General features: G+C 39.0%; 1 protein-coding gene across 5 annotated transcripts in view; it reads left to right on the top strand.

The window, feature by feature from the left end:
* Positions 1-15,378, top strand: part of PLEKHM3 (pleckstrin homology domain containing M3) — a 259,523-nt gene that overhangs the window by 76,368 nt on the left and 167,777 nt on the right. The gene's annotated exons all lie outside the window — the stretch shown is intronic.

Here is a 15,378-nt window from a genome sequence, read left to right as displayed (position 1 = left end):
TCTAAATCAATGACATAATCCAAATTAAGACGTTTCCAATTTTTTTTTTCTATTTTGTTTTGATTATAATCATAAGAAGCAGACCTTCCTTAAGGTTCCCTAAAGCCATGAACTTTTTTTTTTTAATCATCATTTTATTGAGATATATTCACATACCACGCAGTCATACAAAACAAATTGTACTTTCGATTGTTTACAGTACCATTACATAGTTGTACATTCATCACCTAAATCAATCCCTGACACCTTCATTAGCACACACACAAAAATAACAAGAATAATAATTAGAGTGAAAAAGAGCAATTGAAGTAAAAAAGAACACTGGGTACCTTTGTCTGTTTGTTTCCTTCCCCTACTTTTCTACACATCCATCCATAAACTAGACAAAGTGGAGTTTGGTCCTTATGGCATTCCCAATCCCATTGTCACCCCTCATAAGCTACATTTTTATACAACTGTCTTCGAGATTCATGGGTTCTGGGTTGTAGTTTAATAGTTTCAGGTATCCACCACCAGCTACCCCAATTCTTTAGAACCTAAAAAAGGTTGTCTAAAGTGTGCGTAAGAGTGCCCACCAGAGTGATCTCTCGGCTCGTTTTGGAATCTCTCTGCCACTGAAGCTTATTTCATTTCCTTTCACATCCCCCTTTTGGTCAAGAAGATGTTCTCCATCCCACGATGCCGGGTCTACATTCCTCCCCGGGAGTCATATTCCTCGTTGCCAGGGAGATTCACTTCCCTGGGTGTCTGATCCCACGTAGGGGGGAGGGCAGTGATTTCACCTTTCAAGTTGGCTTAGCCAGAGAGAGAGGGCCACATCTGAGCAACAAAGAGGCATAGCCATGAACTTTTCTGTTGAGTATATGACAGACCATGATTATTATTTTTTAATTCTCAATTTTAAAAATTGAACAACAAATTATGCTGAAATGTAAGTATTGAATGGTATATTGAAAAGTAAAGTGTAACAAAAGGCCTTTGGAAGAATTGATATAATATAACCTGGCTACCTGTTGCTCATCCAGGTTATCCACATCCTAGCAGAAATTACCAAACTGGGACAAATGTCATGACAAGTTTCTGACACCTTTTCTTTCTGGTCTGCTCTAGAGAAGAGACAAGATAAAAGTTTTTTATTTCTCAAGGGCAGGATCAAACAATGAATGCCCACTGGTCACCCATCTTGGGCTGGGGTAGAGAGCAGTTCTAGATACAGGGCTGACTATCCACTCTGCTAACTGTAATTCTCTCAAGCTATGGGAATATCGGGGTGGAGGGGTTGGGGGGTGTTCCGGTTTGCTAATGCTGCCAGAATGCAAAACACCAGAAATGGATTGGCTTTTATAAAAGGGGGTTTGTTTGGTTACACAGTTATAGTCCTAAGGCTATAAAGTGTCCAAGGTAATGCATCAACAATCGAGTACCTTCACTGGAGGATGGCCATTGGCGTCTGGAAAACCTCTGTTAGCTGGGAAGGCACGTGGTGGCATCTGCTCGAGTTCTGGTTTCAAAATGGCTTTCTTCCAGGACGTTCTTCTCAAGGCTGCAGCTCCTCAAAAATGTCACTCTTTGTTGCTCTTGGGGCATTTGTCCTCTCTTAGCTTCTCCGGAGCAAAAGTCTGCTTTCAAAGGCTGTTTCCAAAATGTCTCTGTAAGCTGCAGCTCCTCTCTCAGCTCCTGCGCATTCTTCAAAGTGTCCTTCTTGGCTGTAGCAAGCTTGCTGCTTCTGTCTGAGCTTATATAGTGCTCTAGTAAGCTAATCAAGGACCATGCTGAATGGGCAGGGCCACACCTCCATGGAAATTATCCAGTCAGAGTTGTTGCTCACAGTTGACTGAGTCACATCTCTGTGGAAACACTCAAAGAATTACAATCTAATCAACACTGATACATCTGCCCCCACAAGACTGCATCAAAGAACAGAATTTTGGGGGGCATAATACATCCAAACTGGCATGGGGTGAGGAGGTTTGTGTGCATAGTCAAAATCTGTCAAGATGAGTTAAGTTTATTCTAAAACCTTTGAAATTAGCCACTCATACAGAAAAAAGGCTCATTGTTTCTCCTGAATGAATATATAAAATTAGAGAGAGGCAGTGTTTTATGTTGGCTAGAACTGGAGATGAGGACCTAAGAGATTTGGGGTCAGGCCAGACTCTTTCTTGAGCTCCATACACACATATCCAGTCGTGCAGTGAGCATCTCTGTTGGAATATTCCACAGGCACCTCAAATTCGAAATGTCCAAGAACGATTCATCATCCTCCCATCTCTTGCTCTTGTTGTTATAACAAGGGTATATGACCAGAGTCTTGGGGTTCCTCAGAAGAAATACCACTTTAGTCAGATGAGTTTCCTTTGATCAAGTCAACTTGGTTTTGTGATTAGCCCTGCCACTCTCTTACTTCTGGGCCTTATCACTATATGGTCTTATATTTTCTCTAGTTGATTTTTTTTTTCCTGGCTCTTCTTCTGAGCTTTTCTTGAATAGCTTAAAGGTTTACTTGGAAGTGGTTCTTCTCCTCCCTCTCCTCTCCTCTCTTTCCTCCTATTTTCCCCCATCATCCTCTTTCCTTCCTCCTATTATGTATCCGTTAGATAGAACCACTGTGTCTTCTGCCTCAATTTTTGATGAATAATTGGACTCTTGAGCTACTTAGGGTTTAAAGCAAATTGGGTTCTGGCACAATGAAGGAGAAGGCAGTGGACAGCCGGGGTGTAGTAATGGCTATTTTGCTAATTGGCATGTCTGTCTGAAAAAGGCCTTCTGGTCAAACTAGGTACCATTTTGTTTAAAAACACTTCCTCTAAACCCAGACTGTGAGTATTTCATTTCTTGCTGTAGAACTTACCAGCTGTGTGATTTAGGGCTGGTTTCTTAATCTCTCTGTGCCTCCATTATTTTTCTCCATAAAAAGTGAAATAGCCATAATACTTATCTCAATTTCTTATGAGGATTTAAAGGCATTATAAAACATTGAAAATGTTTATGTTTTGCACATAATAAACCGCCAATTTTTTAAAAACTTTTCATGATATTATTACTATTATTATTGAACTTGAAACTCTTCAGTGGGAATCAAGATGATACTGACAGTCATTTCTAGTTTCTCCTGGCACACTCATAAAATGGGCTCACAATAAATATTTCTTGAATTGAAAAGCTTCCTCAGTGTTGGCTCCTTTCCTTACCACCATCCCAGTTTCTGCCCTGGGCAACTGTAGTGAAGTGTGACTGGAAGCTAGCCCCAAGGGAGGGCCCTGATCCTACCACCAGAATGGCTAATTTCTAGTCCTAGCACTAGTCTTAGTTCTATAAAGACATACTCTTGACTAGTATCTATACTTAACATTTTATCCCTCTGTATTGTTGTCATCCTGTTCTTGTTCATCAAGTAACAATACAACTATAGGAACCAAGGGATTTACCATAGGATAAAGAAAATGGGATCCTGACTTCATGGAATTACAATCCAAATATAAAAGAACATGAAAAGACATGTGAACATGGGGACACTAGGTCCATAATAAATTCAAAAAAATGAAAAATAGGTTACACACACACACACACACACACACACACACACACTAATATCCATAAGTGTATACACATAGTAGAGGAAAGTGAGGCTGTATGAAAAGAATTCTCAACTAGAACTCAAAAACATAGTAGAGGAAGGTGAGGCTATAGGGAAAGAACTCTCAATTAGAACTCAAAATATATCTTATCCCAACTCTATTCCTAACTCACTGTTAAGTTTCCTTGGCTGCTTAAGCAAATATCATGCAATGGGTCAGTTTAAACAATTGGAATTTATTTTGCTTATGGTTTTGAGCTTAAGAGAACGTCCAAATCAAGTTGTCACTGAGATGGCAAAGGCCAGTGTCCTGGGGCTGGCTGCTGGCAATCCTTGGTCCTTGACTCCTCTGTCACTTGACAGTACAAATGGCAGCCTCTCCTGGCTTCTTCACTCTCTTCCAAATTCCTATGAATTTCAGCTTCTTGCTTCCATTTGACTTTCTCTCCCTCTGTCTGAATTTCATTCCACTTACAAAGGACTCCGGCAATAGGATTAAGACCCATCCTGACTGAGGTGGACCACACACCTTAACTGAAGTAAGCTCATCAAAAGGTCCTATTTACAATGGGATCACACCCACAGGAATGGAATAAGTTTAAGAACATGTTTTTCTGGGGTACATATAGCTCCAAACCACCACACTCACCATGTAGGTTTAGAAAAACCACTTATTGTCTGTTGTCTTTGGTATATAAACCTAGAAAGGCAAGTTAAATTATTTCTGTGATCCTTCCCAACCCTAAAATTATATCACTCTAGGATGTGTTTGAACTGACCCTGACTCATGGTTGTGTGAGAGCTGATTACCATAGTCAGTTTAGTAATAAAAGGTCATGATCGAAACATAGGTATTGTTGAAATTCCTTAGCACAGAAAGATTAGTGTGCCTTGTAATGCTACTTCTGGTTGAACTGCTGTTGCAATTTTTAAAATAAAAAATTTTTAAAGAAATCCTTTGCGATAGCTACCAAGCTCTGAAACTCAATAAGCTGCCAAAATTAACTTACTTTTCCCTCCTTGACTGTGTTCACATTTTCTCCTACTTGGCTTTTGTTTTGGTGGGTTTCACTTTCCAGTGACCTGGATCTTTCCTATGCCTGTAGTTTTTTGTTCTAAGTAGTTTTTTGTTCTAAGTACTTTCTTTAGGAGTAGGTCTCAAGCAGAAATTTTCTTAGGGGCTAGAAAAACCATGGCAGTAGGTTTCTTTACCCTGGGTTTTATGTCACTCTGTTTTGGTTCCCTTTTTCAGTCTTCCACTGAAAAAAAAAAAGAAGAAGAAGAAGGAAAAAAGCCAAATTTGAGACTTATACAAAAACGATTGTTTTTTCAATTATGATGTTTCTCAAAAGCCCTGAAGCCAACAGAGGTAGGAATATTCATGAAGGCTTAGAACAAGTGAGGTCACCAGAACATGGTATCTTGCTGAATTTATGTATGATTCACACTTTAGCAAGATTAGTCAGTATAAAGAATTTGCTAAAATAGGTCACAGAAAGTTGGTTTTACATGGCCATATAGTTTTCATTATGTTATTGCCTGTTGGCCCCTGGCAGCTATCCAGAAACCCATCATGCATCACATTCTAATTTCTTACATTTCTATATGGGAACCCTGAAAATGAGGATCTAACTTTTTTTTTTTTTTCAATTTTTGTGGTTGTTTTGTTAAATGCATTTTGTCTTCTTTGGCAAGGGAGAACTAAGATACTAATTTCACAAACTGCTCGAGTTATGTTCCTAAAACACAAATCTTATACCATTCTCTTCTCCAAAATGAACTGTTATTCCCCATTCCTTAAAATCAAGTTAAACTTTATATAAAGCACCTGAATATCTTCCCAACTTTATTGCTCACTACCTTTCTCCACCCCATCCATGTGCTGTTTTTGAACATGCATGCCAGTCCTTTCAAGCTCTTGGGCCTTTGCCATGATGTTTCTTCATCCAAGAATACCTTCTCTGCCCTTTTTACTTTTCAAAATCTTCCATTATCTTTCAAGGACCAATTCAAATGCCATATCCTCTCTGAGACCTTTCTAGAGTTTTCTCAATTAAAATCATTTTTTTTCTTTCACTTTATGTTCCCACAGCACATTTTATTCTGCTGTGCATTATAGGTAATTGTTTGTACATCCATATGTCCCACTAAATTGGAAGTCCTTTGAAGATGTCAACCAAGTGATAGATAACTTTGTATTGTACCAATTATGAACATATAGTAGATATTTGGGTGAATTCTATGTATTTGTTTAATTTTTCCCCCAAAATGGAAAATGCCTCTTTTGTTTTTCCTACCTACATCTTGAGACAACTTGAAACAAATTTGTTATTATTAACACTGTCAATAATACTGTCAATAAGAGCTATCATTTAATGAGTATTAACTTTACACCTGACACTATATTAAGAAGTGTTCATCCATTATCTTACTGAATGTTTACAATTGTTTAATATGATATTAGATTATATTATTCTGGGTTTACAAATGAGGAAACTGAAGCTTGGAGAGGTTGAGTTTGCTCACAGCTATACAGCTAGTATGTGGTGGAGTTAGCATTCCAAGACAGGCCTGGCTCTGGAGAGTCTGCTTAACCACTGTGTTATACTGCCTCTTAGACCTAGGAAAGTTTATGATTCATTTTCTATACTACAAATAAAATACAGTATGATCTAAGTTAAAAGTCTGGAAGTCGGATTTCCACTCCTAACTTTTCTGCTTTGTGGTATAACCTTGGCCAAGTCATTTTGGTTCCCAGAACCTGTTACCAAATCTGTTAAACCTGTTAGAATGCTTTCAGCAGCAAGTAATAGAATATTTGACTAAATAAGGCCGTTTATTATCTGATTTTTTCATCTATCTAACAGATAACTCTTAAACACCTAACAAATGTCAAGCACTATATGCAATAAACACTTAAACCAGGAAGCCCAGAGGTAGGTGGGTCCAGGACCATTGAGGAGGCTCTTTCATCTTTTTGCTCTGCTATCCTCAGTGTGTTGGTGATGTGTTTCCTATCCTCTCATTGGTACAAGCTGCCTATAGCTGCTCCCAAGGATGGTTGTCTTATATATCAACAAATGAGCCAAATGAGGAAGGGACAGCAGGGCATCTCCTCTGGGTCTTTTACCCAGAGGTCCCCAATAGCGCCCCCTCAGTGGCCAGAACTAGGACTCATGCCCACCCCCTAAAGCAATATCTGGCAAGAGTATGATTGCTGTACTGGATTAAACAAGTCATGAATCTTACTGTGGGGCTGGGACAGGCTACCTCCCCTGAGCATGTTGCTACCATTCCTGAACAAAATTAGAGTTCCCTTGGCAAAGAAGGGGGAGAACTGGCCAATGGGGTAAGCAGCTTACAGTCTGCCTCAGATGGAGCTGGGCTAAAGCAATAGAAATTCTAGGATCCTTTCTGGCTCTAAGCTTCTGTGATTTGGTATGTTGCCCAAAGATATAGCAATAGAATGCCATTTATTTTAAAATCTGGCAGCCTAAGTATGGGAGATTGTTTTGTACTCGGATCTTATATATTAGAGAAATAGAGCAAAAAGCACACCATGGCAAAGACTGAGCATGGTTTGAAAGTTGATTTTAGAATCCAAAGATATCTATGAAGACCTTGTCATAGAAGGGAGAAAGCCTCTTCATTTAAGAAGAAGCCCCTGCATGTGAATATCTTCAGATTCATATTTGAGGAATGAGATTGATCAGGCCTTTATTAACTTCTGCTCTGTAACCATTGCCTACAGCAAACTGGGACAGAAAAGGTCCCTGAGTTAATGTATCTAGCTAATGTGTTAAGCAGGCATGTCACAGGTCTATTTCTACTAAAGTTTACATAGATAATGTCTTTTCCCCTAGGTTTATGAATAGAAAACAAATGGGGTATTCTCTTTTCACCCATAAGGAAAGGTCTCCAAAGTAGCTCACAGAAAAGCCTAGTTCACTTCCACCAGAATAAGTCCATCAACAAATATATGTTGTTATCAGCTGTATGCACCACAGTGGCCAGCCCTGCACAAGGGTTGTGTTGATAAAGATCCTGCAACCAAATGGCAAATCCATAACAGACGTCTTTACCTACCTCAGCACCGTCACAGTGTTCTTTCTCCTGAGTCCAGTTGTAGTCTCAGCATCTTTCTCAGGATAGAGTTCCAGGCAGTCAGTAGCAGTCAGTAAAAATTGCCTTCTCTCTCTGCTTCTGAAAGTGAAGGAAGGGGCTGTTACTTTAGGCCAAGGGTGGGTGGAACTGAGGGCGAGTCTGTAAGAGAAATTGTACTATAGGAGTACCCCTGGAATTGGAGTCAGTGACTAGAGCTGAGTCCTGAAGCCTAGAGGCCATGACTAGCCCCAGAGAAGTGTGCAGTCCTGGAGGTGGAAGGTGGGCTGGCAGGCAGCTGGTCGATATTCTCAGGGAGCTCAGTGCCTCTGAGGAATTCTGACCACATTTGCCCATTCTCCAGGCTGGCAGTGCAGTGCTGGTGGCACCTGGGCCAGGGCTATGAAGTGAGGCTGAACCAAGTGCTCTGTGGTCTGGGAATTTGAAAATGGAATCTGGAAGTCATTAAACAATAATGGATGAGTACAGGTAGTTGGCTGTACATGAAGAAAAGCCATTTCTGAAGTGACACTATGGTTTTTTCTTTTTCTGGAGCTAATCAAGATCTAGAAGTCTCATAGAGCCAAATCATGAATGCTTTAAAAACTTCTGTCATTTTCTTCTATCTTCCTCAAAGCTTAGTGCCGAGCTTTGGAAGTATAGTTGTTCTCAGTAAATGTTTATCAAGTTGCTTTGCTTCCTTGCCTTTTAGCCCATATAACAGTTGAAAATTCTGTTTCCTAGATATTTGGATCTTAAAATCATCTATCTTTTTAGCTAACTATAGCCTAGGTACCGTATAGAAAAAAACAAAAGGAAGAATGATCAAGAAAGAGAGAAATATAATATATCTGCTAAGTTTGGACAGAGAGGGAATCCTGTTGAGCCTATCTAGAAGAGGGAATGTTGTATTTAGCATTGTGAGTACTCTATCCACTTTCCACTTTGGCTTCCTTTCACATTGATTCATCTGGAATATTGGCACCACATGGACTCTTGGAGTTCTTTGAAAACATTAAAATATTCCTCTTTCTATTCAATTCCAAAGCCTGACTTCAGAATCCTATTTTTTTTGGGTTCATTCACTGTGCTTACTAAGGCAGTCCAGGTTTTCTTGGTCAACTGGATTACCTAAACTGTTCATTTATTGTGATCTGGGGCATGGTGTTTTTTAAAAAGGCAAAATTGCATAAAATAACCAAATGACAGTACAGAATGGTTGAATAAATATATATGCCAGTATTATGTGAAAACATCTAACTATTTTACATGTATATTTTTGTAGAAAATGTCTAAAGTCTTCGTATCAAATGTACACCATCTGGGCAAGGGGATTGTGTCAGGGGAGACAGAAAATGGGGGATTTTTTTTTTCTTTTTACTCTTCTGTTTTAATTTTTTTGAATAATTTTATTATAAAATTTAAGAAATATGCAAAATAATATCTGAACTATAAGGCAAAAAGGATATTCATCAGAGTGGTATAGACATAGAACCGTAGGAATTCAGAGGAGGACAGTTGTTTTCAAATGGAGGGAATGCAAAAGGCTTCAGGAAAAGATAAGATTTTGTGCTGCTCTAAAAAAGAAAAACAAAGTGGGAGGACTTACACTCTCTGACTTTGAAACTTACTATAAAGCCACAGTTGTCAAAACAGCATGGTACTGGCACAAAGATAGACATATTGATCAATGGAATCGAATTGAGAATTCGGAGATAGGCCCCCAGATCTATGGCCAACTGATCTTTGATAAGGCCCCCAAAGTCACTGAACTGGGACATAACGGTCTTTTCAACAAATGGGGCTGGGAGAGTTGGATATCCATATCCAAAAGAATGAAGGAAGACCCCTACCTCACACCCTACACAAAAATTAACTCAAAATGGATCAAAGATCTCAATATAAAAGACAGTACCATAAAACTCCTAGAAGATAATGTAGAGCAACATCTTCAAGACCTTGTATTAGGCGGCCACTTCCTAGACTTTACACCCAAAGCACAAGCAACAAAAGGAAAAATAGATAAATGGGAACTCCTCAAGCTTAGAAGTTTCTGTACCTCAAAGGAATTTCTCAAAAAGGTAAAGAGGCAGCCAACTCAATGGGAAAAAATTTTTGGAAACCATGTATCTGTTAAAAGACTGATATCTTGCATATATAAAGAAATCCTACAACTCAATGACAATAGTACAGACAGCCCAATTATAAAATGGGCAAAAGATATGAAAAGACAGTTCTCTGAAGAGGAAATACAAATGGCCAAGAAACACATGAAAAAATGTTCAGCTTCACTAGCTATTAGAGAGATGCAAATTAAGACCACAATGAGATACCATCTCAGACCAATTAGAATGGCTGCCATTAAACAAACAGGAAACTACAAATGCTGGAGGGGATGTGGAGAAATTGGAACTCTTATTCATTGTTGGTGGGACTGTATAATGGTTCAGCCACTCTGGAAGTCAGTCTGGCAGTTCCTTAGAAAACTAGATATAGAGTTACCCTTCGATCCAGCGATTGCACTTCTTGGTGTATACCCGGAAGATCTGAAAGCAGTGACACGAACAGATATCTGCACGCCAATGTTCATAGCAGCATTATTCACAATTGCCAAGAGATGGAAACAACCCAAATGTCCTTCAACAGATGAGTGGATAAATAAAATGTGGTATATACACACGATGGAATACTACACGGCAGTAAGAAGGAACGTTCTCATGAAACATATGACAACATGGATGAACCTTGAAGACATAATGCTAAGCTAAATAAGCCAGGCACGAAAAGAGAACTGTTATATGCTACCACTAATGTGAACATTCAAAAGTGTAAAACAAATGGTTTATAATGTTGAATGTAGGGGAACTAGTGATAGAGAGCAATTAAGGAAGGGGGAACGATAATCCAGTAAGAACAGATAAGCTATCGTGGGTAAATTTAATGTTCTGGGAATGCCCAGGAATGACTATGGTCTGTTAATTTCTGATGGGTGTAGTAGGAACAAGTTCACAGAAATGCTACTATATTAGATTTCTTTCTTGGGGTAGAGTAGGAACATGTTGGAAGTAAAGTAGTTATCTTAGGTTAGTTGTCTTTTTCTTACTCCCTTGTTATGGTCTGTTTGAAATGTTTTTTTAAATTTTTTAAATTTTTTTTATTTTTTATTTGGTTGATTTTAAAAAAAAGTTAATTAAAAAAAAAAAACAACGAAAAAAATATGCAGAGCCCCCTTGAGGAGCTGGTGGAGAATGCAGGGGTATTGGGCTTCCCCACCTCTATGGTTGCTGATGTGCTCACAGACATAGGGGACTGGTGGTTTAATGGGTTCAGCCCTCTACCACAGGACTTGCCCTTGGGAAAACTGTTGCTGCAAAGGAGAGGCTAGGCCTCCCTATAATTGCGCCTAAGAGCCTCCTCCCGAATGCCTCTTGGTTGCTCAGATGTGGCCCTCTCTCTTAGCTAAGCCAACTTGGCAGGTGAAATCAATGCCCTCTCCCCTATGTGGGATCAGACACCCAGGGGAGTGAATCTCCCTGGCAACGTGGAATATGGCTCCCGGGGAGGAATGTAGACCTGGCATCGTGAGATGGAGAACATCTTCTTGACCAAAAGAGGGATGTGAAAGGAAATGAAATAAGCTACAGTGGCAGATAGATTCCAAAAGGAGCCGAGAGGTCTCTCTGGTGGGCACTCTTATGCACAATATAGACAACCCTTTTTAGGTCCTAGTGAATTGGAGTAGCTAGCAGTAAATACCTGAAACTATCAAACTACAACCCAGAACCCTTGAATCTTGAAGACGATTGTATAAAAATGTAGCTTATGAAGGGTAACAAATTGATTGGGAAAGTCATATGGACCATACTCCCCTTTTTCTAGTTTATGGATGGATGAGTAGAAAAATGGGGGAAAGAAAGAAAGAAACAAACAAAGGCACCCAGTATTCTTTTTTACTTTAATTGCTCTTTTTCACTTTAATTATTATTCTTGTTATTTTTATGTCTGTGGTAATGAAGGTGTCAGGGATTGATTTTGGTAAGGGATGCACAACTATCTAACGGTACTGTGAACAATCGAATGTACCCTTTGTTTTGTATGACTGCATGGTATGTGAATATATCTCAATAAAATGAATAAAAAAAAATTTTGTGCTAGACTTCAAGTATGAGGATAATAGAGACGCACAGAAATGAAGGGAAATCTAGCCAGGGGGAATGGTGAGAGAAAATACCCCAAGGTTGGGAGGGGGTGAGTAATGGAAACAGCGGTCAGGTCAGCTGGCTGGAGTATGGGAGAGTCATGAAGAGGGGCAACATAGGGCGAAAAGTTCCTAGGGAAATTGACAATTGAGGGATCAGACTAACAGCCTCTGAACCCCAGAGTCACCCCTTAAAGTGCAACAATCACCTTGCCAGTCACACACACACAAGTAACTGAACCTAAGTAGCAGTTCACAGAAAATTTGAAAACAGAGGAACATTTAAACAATACCATGAAGGTACACTTAGCCAAATCCAGAATGTGGGAAATTCTACAGGACAACTGAATCAATTTTTTCAACAAATACATGACATGAAAAAAGGAGGAAGAGGGAATTGTTAGAGATTTAGAGAGTCTAAAAGACATGTCAACCAAATCAACGTGTGACCCTTTTTTGATTCCCAATTGGAACAAACCGTGTGCATTTAAGACATTTTTGAGGTGATCTAGGGAAATTGAACATGAACTGGGAATTAGATAAGGAATTATTAATTTTGTTGGAAGTGAAAATGGTATCATGTGTGTGTGTGTGTCTAATGCAGTATCTATACACATGAGTTTTGTTCTTAAAGTCATCTGTTAGATTAGAGATATATCCTGAAGTATTTACAGGTGAAATGGTAAAATGTCTATGATCTTCTTTCACATATTCCAGCAAAAAATAAAAAGAGGGAGTTGGGGAGTAGTGAGGGAGATGAAACAAGAATGGCAGAAACTTGATTTTTGAAGCTGAGGGATGAGTGCATGGGTGTTCATTTTACTCTTCTCTCTGCTTTTGTGTCTGCTTGAAAATTTCCATAATAAAGTGTTCTAAGGCCAAGTAATGGAGTTTAGATTTTATTATGGGGCATCAGGAAACCTGTGAAGGGTTTAGGCATGGGAAAGGCTACAAGTGACTCAGAAAGGTTAACTTGGCAACAATATGTAAAACGGCCAGGAGGGAGGATGATTCGAGGTGGGAGCCCATTTAAGAGGCCTTTGTATTGGACTAGAAAGAGAAGCCAGAAAGACCTGGATTAGGGCAGCAGTCATGAGATGGATACTTTTTTGAGAAAGGAGACAGGAAATAATAGCAAAAGAGGAACTCTTTTTGGTGGATTGGTCGTACAGAAGTGAGCCAGGTACCTAATAGGAAAATCACTGTCTTCCTCTTTAGTCAGTAGCAATTATTGCACTTAAACCACACACTGTAAGGAGGGGGAGGAGAGAGAAAAGGGATCTCATTGAGAAGGAACTAAGCCAGATCTCCATACTGGCCAAAGTGGGAAGTAATGGGGAAACCAATTTTTTTTTTCTTTTTCATGAGAAATTAGTGTCTTATGGTTTCAGCATGTGTTCATAAGAACAGTGATTCACTTTGATCATCTTTTTCTATTTTCATTGGAGGAATAAAGTACTTTTTGTCAATTGTCCCATCTGAATCACTTATGATATTAGTTAATATAGAAATTATATTGTTCATATATGAAATTGAACTCTGTAAAAGAATGTGAGGGTCATTTAATTAAATGAATTGAAATTTTATCACCTGGACAAACAAAATCAGGACTCAAGTATTAATGAACATTCTAAATAGCTTCAAAAATATGTAAAATAAACTTCAGATCAAATAGAAAGCAGCAGTTGTTAGAGATAAAAGAGAAATGATAGTTCTTCAGCCCTCTACAATCAAAGATAACGAATACTTCACGCATAAATTATTAATTAGGTATGCCGTAAACAGGCCCTACAAATAGGAGTAGGCACCCCAGAGAATAATTTCCTGATCATATTAGCTCCCTTCTTGATTCTTATTTTTCAAGAAATTAGCCTATGAACTGCAGTCTGTAAGTGTGGTCATTTCCTATGATAACTCGCCTTTCTATCTCAATTTAACATACTATTTAGAAAGGATGAAGCTGAGGTAGAGGACAAAGATGAGAAATTTTGCTTGTTGAGTAGGAGAGAAATGTTGGAACACTATGCCTTATACTTATTCTGTATCCAGAAGGTGAGCAGCTTTGGAAATTCCCTAGCAGGGATTTCTTGGTCAGTGTACCATCCTAGATTGTAAAGTCAGAAAGAACTGGGTTTTAGTTAAGTTTGCTGTTGGTTTGGGTCCAATTAAATTAGAATTTCTACTTTCAGGGAAGTAAGAAAGGAAAATTCATAGCGAAAAACAAGGGAGATGCTTTTTATTTTACTCAGGGATGGGAAGCTGAGCCTCTGGGTCACAGGAGGGATGGGGATAGAAGGGCCAGTGGCTAGGAGTCTTATTGTGGAAAAGGTTGTACTATCATCAGTGCTTGATGGAAATGAGAGGGGTAGAGGTGGCAGCAGTGTCTCTAACAGCACTGCCTCCCTTATTGCATTATCAGAAAAGAAAGATAATCTGAGAATAGGCATCCATTATGTCTTTCTACAAAGGGATTGGTGTGGGTTGCAGGAAATTAATGGCTTTTGAGTTACCACAGAAATACTAATAAATGCCAGGACCAGAGATGTAAAGCAGGTAAAATTTGGTTTTCTCTGTCTCATTCCTCTCCTTTTCTCTTTTGGTTTACTATTTTAAAATCTGCATTTGTATTGCTCTTTTTTCATCAGCCCAAATCAGAGATCATACCCTTTGGGAGTATGATTTGTCTTTATTTATGACTGTCTTCAATGTGTGTAAGAAAAGAAATTGAGAAACATTTCATAAATGAAAGTCTGCTAGGGAGGAGTGCTCCTTTTTTGCATGGATATAACTTTCTTATCTGATGAAAGTATCAGGAAGTCTCCCAAGTGATGGTGCCCTTTTATTAAAGTACTAAACTGGTATAGATTGCCGCTAATGATTGATTAAGGATGGTATGCCAGATACACTTGTAAAACAGGGGAGGGAGAAAAGAAGAAAGGAAGGAAATTATATCTACTATATGCTGGGCATTGTGCTAGAAACTTTATTTCTAATTCAACTTTTATTTATTAAGCACCTACTCTGTAGCAGGCATTGTGCTACCTGCTGTGATACAAAAATGAGAAAAGAGACCTTATCCTGGCCCTCAGTAGAACTTACAGTATAGTGGGGAAGACAAACTTTTTAAAAACTTTAAAATTTATTTTATTTGTTCAGCTATTTAAATAAAATATTATAATACAACCTGATAAGAGCTCTTGACAGAGAATAATATGGTAGGGATACCCGATACTGACTCAAGGGTTGTTGTGTATGTGTGTGCCGGGTGGAGAGGAGGGATGGGATGTCAAGACAGGCTTTCTGGAAGAAGAAATAGCTACGTGAAGGATAAGAATGTGTTAGCTCATTGGAGGGGGGTGAGGTGGGAAGGAAAGTTGCAAGCCATGGAAACAGTATAAGCACAGTCAGGCTGAGAGGTGAAAGAGAACTGCCATCTAATAGGGACCTAAAAAGTGAAGCTGGTCAGGTCAAGCCCAGAGAACAGTTACTAGATACAAGACCC

Source organism: Choloepus didactylus, chromosome 9 (genome assembly GCF_015220235.1).
Source record: "Choloepus didactylus isolate mChoDid1 chromosome 9, mChoDid1.pri, whole genome shotgun sequence".
Taxonomy (NCBI): domain Eukaryota; kingdom Metazoa; phylum Chordata; class Mammalia; order Pilosa; family Megalonychidae; genus Choloepus; species Choloepus didactylus.
Note: the sequence above shows the minus strand (reverse complement) of the source record. Positions and strands in the feature narration are given on the sequence as shown.